This window comes from Macaca nemestrina, chromosome 5, assembly GCF_043159975.1.
Source record: "Macaca nemestrina isolate mMacNem1 chromosome 5, mMacNem.hap1, whole genome shotgun sequence".
Lineage (NCBI taxonomy): Eukaryota > Metazoa > Chordata > Mammalia > Primates > Cercopithecidae > Macaca > Macaca nemestrina.
In genome coordinates, this window is record NC_092129.1 from 24,839,176 (window position 1) to 24,849,980 (window position 10,805).

Below are 10,805 nucleotides of genomic sequence, written 5' to 3' on the forward strand. Positions count from 1 at the left end.
TAGTGCCGCAATAAACATACGTGTCCATGTGTCTTTATAGCAGCATGATTTATAATCCTTTGGGTATATACCCAGTAATGGGATGGCTGGGTCATATGGTACATCTAGTTCTAGATCCTAGAGGAATCGCCATACTGTTTTCCATAATGGTTGAACTAGTTTGCAGTCCCACCAACAGTGTAAAAGTGTTCCTATTTCTCCACATCCTCTCCAGCACCTGTTGTTTCCTGACTTTTTAATGATTGCCATTCTAACTGGTGTGAGGTGGTATCTCATTGTGGTTTTGATTTGCATTTCTCTGATGGCCAGTGATGATGAGCGTTTTTTCATGTGTCTGTTGGCTGTATGAATGTCTTCTTTTGAGAAATGTCTGTTCATGTCTCTTGCCCACTTTTTGATGGGGTTGTTTTTTTCTTGTAAATTTGTTTGAGTTCTTTGTACGTTCTGGATATTAGCCCTTTGTCAGATGAGTAGATTGCAAAAATGTTCTCCCATTCTGTAGGTTGCCTGTCCACTTTGATGGTAGTTTCTTTTGCTGTGCAGAAGCTCTTTAGTTTAATTAGATCCCATTTGTCAATTTTGGCTTTTGTTGCTGTTGCTTTTGGTGTTTTAGACATGAAGTCCTTGCCCATGCCTATGTCCTGAATGGTATTACCTAGGTTTTCTTCTAGGGTTTTTATGGTATTAGGTCTAACATTGTGGCTTTTAAAATACACTAAATTCTGGCTGGGTGCAGTGACTCACACCTGTAATCCCAACATTTTTGGAGGCCTAGGTGGGTGGATCACCTGACGTCAGGAGTTGGAGACTAGCATGACCAATATGGTGAAACCCTATCTCTACTAAAAATACAAAAATTATCTGGGTGTGGTGATGTGCACCTGTATTCCCAGCTACCTGGGAGGCTGAGACAGGAGAATTTCTTGAACTGGGGAGGCAGAAGTTGTAGCGAGCTGAGATCGCACCACTGCACTCCAGCCTGGGCAAGAGAGTGAGACTCTGCCTCAAAAATAAAAATTAAAATTAAAAAATAAAATGCACCAAATTCTTTCTATTATTCCCATCTTAAACACAAGTAAGGCTGGGTCCGATGGCTCACGCCTGTAATCCCAGCACTTTGTGAGGCCAAAGTGGGAGGATCACCTGAGGTCAGGAGTTCTAGACCAGATTGGACAACATGGTGAAACCCTGTCTCTACTAAAAATACAAAAATTAGCTGGACGTGGTGGTGCATGCCTGTAGTGCCAACTACTTGGGAGGCTGAGACAGGAGAATTGCTTGAACCCGGGAGGCAGAGGTTGCAGTGAGCCAAGATCATGACACTGCACTCCAGCCTGGACAACAAAGTGAGACTCCATGTCCAAAAAAAAAAAGGATACAGTTTATGTATACGCCATGTTTATAGTTAATTTTTATGTATGGTGTGATATAGTCATTATCTTTTATATGTATATGGAGTTGTTCATATACCATTTGTTGAAAAGGTTATTTTTTTTCTTCATAAGGTACTCTCCTGGCTTTTCAAAAACCAATTGTCTTTGAATGTCTCTTTCTGGTCATTATAATCTGTTTCATTAATTAATATGTTCAGACTTATGCCAGTACCATGGTGTCTTGATTACTGTAGCTTTATGGTTTAAAATTCGGTAGCAAAATTCTCTAATTTTGATTTTTTTATCTTTTCAAAATTGTTTTCCCTATTCTAGAAACATTTCACACTTCTATTATTAACTTTAGAATCAGTATGTTAATTTCCACAAAAGTCTTCTGGGACTTTGAGATTGTGTTTTATTTCTAGATGAATTAGAAGGAAATTACACTTTAATAACATCAAACTTTCCATGAATATAGTATATATTTCAATTTATTTATATTTAGTATATAATCCATGAATATAGTATATATTTCAACTTATTTAGGTTTTCTTTAAATTTTCTCAGATATGTATTGTAATTTCCTATGTATAGATCTTTCACATATATTTTTTAAAAAAATATAACTAAGAATTCCTTGTTTACATGATATTTTTGAAATAATGGTTTAAAATTTATTTTCTAATTGCTTGTTTCTAAAGTAGAAAATACACCTGATTTTTATATATTTCCTTTGTATTCTGAGATATTGCTAAATTCTCTTATTAATTTTGATAGCAGTATACCCTTTTTTGTTTGTTTGTTTTTGAGATGGAGTCTCGCTCTGTCGCCCAGGCTGGAGTGCAGTGGGCCGATCCAGCCTCCCGAGTAGCTGGGACTACAGGCACCCGCCACCACGCCTGGCTAATTTTTTTTATTTTTAGTAGAGACAGGGTTTTACCGTGTAAACCAGGATGGTCTTGATCTCCTGACCTCATGATCCGCCCACCTCGGCCTCCCAAAGTGCTGGGATTACAGGCGTGAGCCACCACTCCTGGCCATAGCCTTTTAAACCATATGTGATCTGTCCATCTTCCTTTGTAAGAAGATTAGCTTTCTCCAGACTCTAAAGTGTACTTTAGAATTCTCCTTAAGTCTAATTCATCAGAAATTATTATAGCTTTCCTCACATACTGTTTCCCTCTACCTTCTTATAAGCCTCCAAAATTATGAGATCTATTGCTCATATAATATATATACACATATTTTAACAGCAATCTGTAAGCTACTTGAAGCAAAGATTCATCCAGATCCTAAAAATTCCCACCTCTATGGCACTCTTAAAAATAACTTAGCCCTTGAGTCATCCTTATGATAATGAAAAAATATAAACACCCTAATGATGTTGCTAAAATATTAAACAATTTTGCATCATCCTTTAAGTGACAAAAGAATGCAAATTCCTCCAGATAATTATCCAAACACTTCATGAAATATAGTAACCAAAAAAATGTATAATATTTCTTTAGAAGGCCTCGGCCTTCTAAAGTGCTGGGATTGCAGGCATGAGCCTCCGTACCAGGCCATAAACTGTATCTTTAATAAAGCATAGGCCTAAACTAAAACTTGAAAAATATGTAGAAGAATTTTTTTTTTTTAGCTAGGGATAGGATAAGGGTGTTCACACAGAATTAAAATATAAATACATCTTTAATAAAGCATAGGTCTAAACTAAAACTTCTTGAAAAATATATGAGAAATTATTTTTTAGCTGGGAATAGGAAAAGGGTGTGTACACATAATTAAAATATAAATACAGATATAAAATACAAAATATAAAATATAAAACCTGAACTTAAAAAATGGACAAATTGATAAAAGAGACCTTAGCAAAATTAAAATATTTCCTCTGTAAAATATATGTTGGGGAGGGGCTTCAAGATGGCTGATTAGCGGCATCTGCTATTTGCCTCCTCCACAAAGAAGAACCAAAATAGCAATTTGATAATAACATTTTGAATATATCATTGAAGAGAACACTAAAATTCAAAACAGAATTGAAAGGGAAAACCTAAGGCAAGGAAGAAGAGGGAAGTGAGAGAGCTTGCTAGACCAAAATCATCTGCAAGCCTGGAGATGCTCCCCAATGTGGATAAAGGGAAGGTGATGGATCCTTAGAGCTCTGTAGTCCCAAGGAAGAATCCTGCAATCCTATCCACAGGAAAGCCCTTCAACCTTCGTGGGCCTTGAGACTAACATAAGGAGCTGTCTGGAGACTCCATGATGAAATTGCTCCAGAGGGAGATCACAGTGGGCTGCACACACCCCTGAGTCTTAGGCAGCTACTGTATAATGCCATTTTATGATCCCAACCCACACCAGACTGCATCAGGCTCTGGGCCCAACAGTCCTTGCATATTCTCATTCTTAGAGCCTCACTGACTTCCTACACTTATAGCTACCACCACAGCTGGCTGCTGTCACCCTGGTTGAAGCATGAGACATTAGCAGCAACCCAGCTGCCCCAATGTATTAGTCTGTTCTCACACTGCTATAAAGACATAACTGGACTGGATAATTGATTAAAAACAAATAGGTTTAATTGACTCACAGTTCCCCATGGCTGTGGAAACCTCAGGAAAATTACAGTGATGGCAGAAGGGGAAGCAGGCATGTCTTACATGGTGACAGACAAGAGGGAGTACGTGTGTGAGTGCAGGAAAAATCACCATTTACAAAACCATCAGATCTCATGAGAATTCATTCACTATCACAAGAACAGCATGGGGGAAATTGCCCCCATAATCCAATCACTTCTCTCCCTTGACAGGTAGGGGTTAAAATTCGATACAAGACTTGGGTGGGGACACAGAGTCAAACTATATTATTTCGCCCCAGCCCCTCCAAAATCTCATGACCTTTATATATTTCAAAACCAATCATGCCTTCCCAACAATCACCCAAAGTCTTTTCTCATTCCAGCATTAACTTGAAAGTCCAAGACCAAAGTCTCATCTAAGACAAGGCAAGCCCCTTTTACCTAGAAGCTTGTAAAATAAAAAACAAGTTAGCTATTTCCAAGATAACAATGGAGGTAAAGGCATTGGATAAATGCTCCCATTCTAAATGGGAAAAATCGGCCAAAACAAAGGGGCTACAGGCCCAATGCAAGTTCAAACTCCAGCAGGGCAGTTATTAAGTCTTAAAGCTCCAAAATAATCTCCTTTGGCTTCATGTCTCACATCCAGATCACACTGATACAAGAGGTGGGCTCCCATGGCCTTGGGCAGCTCTGCTCCTGTGGCTTTGCAGTGTAATCCCTGCACCCTCATGTTGAGTGTCTGAAACTTTTCCAGGTACATGGTGCAAGCTATTGGTGGATCTGCCATTTTTGGGTCTGGAGGATAGTGACCCTCTTCTCACAGCTCCACTAGGCAGTGCCCCAGTGGGGACTCTGTGTTGGGGCTCCAACCCCACATTTCCCTTCCACACTGCTCTAGCAGAGGTTCTCTATGAGGGCCCCACCCTGCAGCAGACCTCTGCCTGGACATCCAGGCATTTCCATATATACTCTGAAATCTAGGCAGACATTCCCAAACCTCAATTATTGTCCTCTGTGCCCCCACAGGCCAATACCACATGGAAGTGGCCAAGGCTTGGGGCTTGCACCCTCTGAAGCAACAGCCTGAGCTGTAGGTCAGCCTCTTTTAGCCACAGCTGAGACACAGAGCACCAAGTTCTGAGGTTGCGCAGAGCAGTCGTGGGGCCATAGGTCCAGCCCAGGAAACCATTTTTTTCCTCCTAGGCCTCCAGGTCCATGATGGGAGGGGCTACTGTGAAGGTCTCTGACATGCCCTGAAGACATTTTTTCCCATTGTCTTGTGGATTAACATTTGGCTCTTCTTATTTATGCAAACTTATGCGGTTGGTTTAAATTTCTTTCCAGGAATTTGGTTTTTCTTTTCTACTATATTGTCAGGCTGCAAATTTTCCAAACTTTTATGCTCTGCTTCTTGTTTAAACATAAGTTCTAATTTCAGATAATCTCTCTCAAGTTAACATTTGCACAGATCTCAAGGGTAGGGGCACAATGACACCAGTCTCTTTGCTAAAGCATAGCAAGAGTGACCTTTACTCCAGTTCCCAGTAAGTTCCTCATATTCATCTGAGACCACCTCTGCCAGCACTTCATTGTCCATATCATTATCAGGATTTTGGTAAAAACCATTTAATAAGTCTTTAGGAAGTTTAAAACTTTCCCCTACCTTCCTGCCTTCTTTTGAACCCTCCAAACTGTTCCAGTCTCTGCCTGTTACCCAGTTCCAAAGTTGCTTCCACATTTTCAAGTATTCTTGTAGCAGTGTCCTGCTCCCAGTACCAATTTACTGTATTAGTCTGTTCTCACACTGCTGTAAAGATATATCCAAGACTGTGTAATTAATAAAGAAAAGAGGTTTAATTGACTCTCAGTTTCTCATGGCTGGAGAGGCTTCAGAAAACCTAGAATCATAGCAGAAGTGGAGGCAGGCATATCTTACATCGTGGCAGGCAAGAGAGAGCACAAGTGTGACTGGGAAAACCTTCCATTTATAAAACCATTAGAACTTGTAAGAATTTGCTCAGTATCACAGAAACAGGATGGGGGAAACCACTCCTATAATCTACTCACTTCCCTACTTTGACGTGGTGATTATATGCCCCTCCCTAAACATGTAGGGGTTACAATTCGACATGAGATTTGGGTGGTGACACAGAGTCAAACCATATCACCTAAGCAGTGAAGCTGCCACATTTTTGTAAGCACTCACGGACAGGCTGCCCTACCCACAGCTGTGACTGGGGTCAAAATACATGATCCCCAGCTGCCTACCTAGAGCTGGTGCCACTGAAGGTAACCCTGCCCTCCCCTGCAGCTCTTGTACCCAACTTGAGCATTCTGCTGGGGGTCTTGGGATCACCATGTGACTGCCAACCACAGCCAGCACCTGCATGAACCATGGGGAGGTGGGGCTGAGAACAGGACTGACCAGCCTACCTCATTTCCCTCAGTGACTAAATATGCCATCCAGTGCCCTAGGGGTCTTCCAGGCCCCTCGACTACCTACTGTTGGCACCTGAGCACCACTTCTGGGGACCTGAAGTTGGGTTGAGTTAACCTGCCACTACCACTACAGCAGGTACCCACCTCACCAATTTTACAGAAATCACCCAGACCGCACCCACTGCCAGGGGATAGCAGACCTGCCTAACCATCTGGCCCACCACTAGCACTGCCAGCACCCAAACAAGCTATAGCCTGGAAGCCCAAGAATCAGTATATTTAGATCTGCTAACACTAGTATAAACCACCTTGGGCCCCAAAAGCAGGCATACTTGACCCTCTGCTGCTACCACTGGTCCCTGAGGACCGGCTCACCTGGTATCCCCATTCCCAGCAAAACTTCACCATAGCCTCCACTAGCAGCAGCACCTTATGTCATTGAGGAACTCACAAACACCACTGACACAATACTGTTTACAGTCAAATAAATCATATAGAGACCACACTCTATACACATCCAGAATCAAAGCCAAAGTGCCCTACTCAATTAACACTATAGATACATCTTCAGGAAAAAGCTCTCCCCTATGATAGCACATTAAAAAAGTGGAAGAAGCAACTGTTACACTACACACGTAGATATCAACGTAAGAATACAAGAAATGTAAAAGCATGGAAATGTAACACCTTCAAAAGAACAAAATAATTTTCCAATAACAGATTCCAAAAATACATTTTTGAAACCACAGAAAAAGAATTCAGAAAAATGATATTTTAAAAGTTCAGTCAAATACAAGAGTACACAGATGAATAAGACCAATGGATCAGAAAAACACTTCAATATATGAATGAGAAATTTACCAAAGATATATATATAACCGAAACAATAAAAAATTGTGGAACCGAAGCAGTCATTGAAAAAAAATACAAAATACCTCTGAAAGCTTTCAAAATAGACTAGATCAAGCAGAAGGAATTTCAAAATGTGAAGATATGTATTTTGAAGTAACACATTCAGACCAAAATAAAGAAAAAGAAATAGAATACAGCAAAGCCTCCATGATATGTAGGACATAATATGGTTTGGCTCTGTGTCCCCACCAAAATCTCATCTCAAATTTAAATTCCCATCTGTCAAGGGAGGGATTTGGTGGGAGGTGATTGGATCATGGGGGTGGTTTCCCCCATGCTGTTCCCATGATAGTGAGTGAGTTCTCACAGATCCGATGGTTTAAAAGTGTTTGGCTATTCCCGCTGGCTCTCTCTCCTGACGCCTTGTGAAGAAGGTGCTTGCTTCTCCTTGACCTTCTGCCATAACTGTTAGTTTCCTTATGCCTACCGAGCCATGTGGAACTTTGAGTCAATTAAAACTCTTTCCTTTATAAAACACTCAGTCTTGGGTAGTTCTTTATAGCAGTGTGAAAACAGACTAATACAGGACCCTATAAAGCAACTAAATATTTGAGTTTTCAGTTTCCCAGAAGGTGAAGAGAAAACAAGGATTGACAACTATTTAAGAAAATAATAACTGACAACCTCCCAAATCTAGCAAGAGCTTTAGACATCCAGATACAGGAAGCTCATAGATCTCCAAAGAGACACAATTCAAATGGTTTTATCCACAGCATATGATAGTCAAACTGTCAAAAGACAAACATAAAAAGCAAATCATAAATCATAAACATAGCAAGAGGAAAGCATCTGATAATCTATAAAGGAAACTTCATCTGATGAACAATAGATTTCTCAGCAAAAAGTTTGCAGACCAAAAGAAAATAGAACAATATATTAAAAATGCTGCAGTCAAAACAAAAATCTGTTAGCCAAGAATACTCTCTGCAGGAAAATTATGCTTTATAAATGAAATAGAGATAAAGTCTTTCTTAGACAAGCATACGCTAAGGGAACTCATTACCTTTGACTGCCCCTACAAGAAATGCTTAAGAGAGTCCTTAATCTGCAAGTGAAATGATAATATCTACTGTTATTAAAAATACACAAATCTATAAAACCTACTGGTAGTGCAAACACACTAATATTACCACTACAGAAAACCAACAAACCACAATGATAAACAATATGAGAGAAAAAAGGGAGAAACACAAAACAGCCAGAAACCAATTAATTAAATTGCAGGAATAAGCCCTCATATATTAATAACCATGAGCTGTAGTAATCAAAACAGTATGGCATTGGAATAAAAAGACACAGAGACCAATGGCATAGAATAGTGACTCCAGAAATAAATCCACATTTTTAGAGGCAATTGATTTTAAACAAAGCCACTTAAAACATACATTGGGGAAAGAACCCCCTTTTCAATAAATGGTGCTGCGAAAACTGGATAGCCATATAAAGAAAATTAAAACTGGAACACTGTCTCCCACCATATACAAAAGTCAAAATAAATTAAAAACTTTAACACAAAATCTGAAACTGTAAAACTACTGGAAGAAAACAGGGAAACTCTTTAGGACATCAGCCTAAGCAAAGATTTAATGGCTAAAACCTCAAAGGTACAGGAAATAAAACAAAAACTAGACAAATAGGACTATATTAAACTAAAGAAAAACTTCTCCACAGCAAAAGAAACAACCAATAGATTGAAGGAATAACTTCTTGAATGGGAGGAAATATTTGCAAACTATTCATCTAACAAGGGACTAATATCCAGGATGTACAAATAATGCAAACAACTAAAGTGTGACAAAACAGCAACAAATAATTTCATTACAAAATGGGCAAAGGGTATGAATAGATATTTCTCAAAAGGAGACCTACAAATGGACAATAAATACACTTAAAATTACTCAACGTTACTAATAATCAGGAAATGCAAATTAAACCCCAAATACAATATTATTTCATCTGAGTTAGAATGGCTATTATTAAAAAGACAAAAAATAACAGATGTTGGCAAGGATGTAGAGAAAAAAAATTCCCATACACTGTCAGGGGGATGTAAATTAGAACAACACTATAAAAATAGTATGGAGATTCTCAAAAAGCTAAAAATAGAACTATCATACAATCCAGCAATCCTCTACTGAGAAATTATCCCAATGAAAAGAAATAAGTATATTAAAGAGATACCTGGTTCAAGATGGCTAACTGGAGACATCTGACACCCATCTTCTCCAGAAAGAAGAACCAATTTTATGAATAGATAATCATACCTCAAATAGGACATCCAGTAGAGAACATTTGAGTCCAACAGAGAACTCACAGGAAAACATCTGAGGCACAGGAGAAGAAAAAAAGAAGTGGTCAGTTCCCGTTTAGAGGTTGAGGTTTCCTCCCATTCAAGAGGTTGTTCCTTCAATCTATTGGTTGTTTCTTTTGCTGTGGAGAAGGTTTTTTTTTAGTTGAATATAGTCCTATTTGTCTATGTTTTTGTTTCATTTCCTGTGCTCTTGAGGTCTTACCCATTAAATCTTTGCTTAAGCTGATGTACTACAGAGTTTCCCTGTTTTCTTCCAGTAGTTTTAAGATCAGCTGGAAGCCCTAAGGGGCTTGTTTTTGTGAGAAAAGGGTAAGTGAGAGAGCTTCAGTGGTTCACATTTTCAATGTGAACTGTCATGATCCAAACCATGGAAAAGCATCTCTATCCTAACAAACCCTGATAGTATAGTAGTGTGGATGATGATTTGAAGACCCAGTGAGAGCACTGCAGAAGACAGGAAACTCATGCTGGGTCACAAAACACAACCCCCTCTCCCCATGGCACCAAGATCTGAGAGGCTGTGCCATGTGATACTTGGGAGTACAGCCATTGTAGGATTGCATCCAGCCCCAGGAACTACTATCCCGATATCTCCACATCTTTGAAACTCCCACTGGTATTCCTTGCTGTCCACCCAGAAGGCTGCAGCAGCACAATGCTGGCAAGACCCAAAGGTGCTGCAGGGACTCCACTGCTGTAGCCCACAGGGATTACTGCTTTTCTGGGGAGAGGATGGTGCATCATAACAAAAAAGGCAGTCCCTGAGACATAAAAAACTTAAAAGCACATGCTTTCCAGTTCCTGAAAGCTCCCGTTCCAGGCCTGTTTGAAGAGTCCATACCCCAGCAGTGCCACAAAACCCCACTCCCTCTGGTGGCATAAACTCTGTACTTGGCTTTGAAAACAGAAGGGAAAACCCCTTCTGACTGGAGAAGCAAACTGTGTGCTCAGGTCTCCATGTAGAGGGTGATCTCTCCTACCCATCTGCATGTCCACTACTGCTGTCACTGTAGAATGGGGCAAGCGAGCTGAAGGGCTGCCTTTTTGAGGCTGTGAGTGGAGATTGAGACTTACTGGTCGTTGGCCTTATTATCCAGGCTCAGGGGCAAAAGAGCAGGGTTCTTCCCACACTTCTCTCTGTGCTGCAACATTGCTGCTGCAGAGCACAGAAGATCTGAGAGTAATGCAT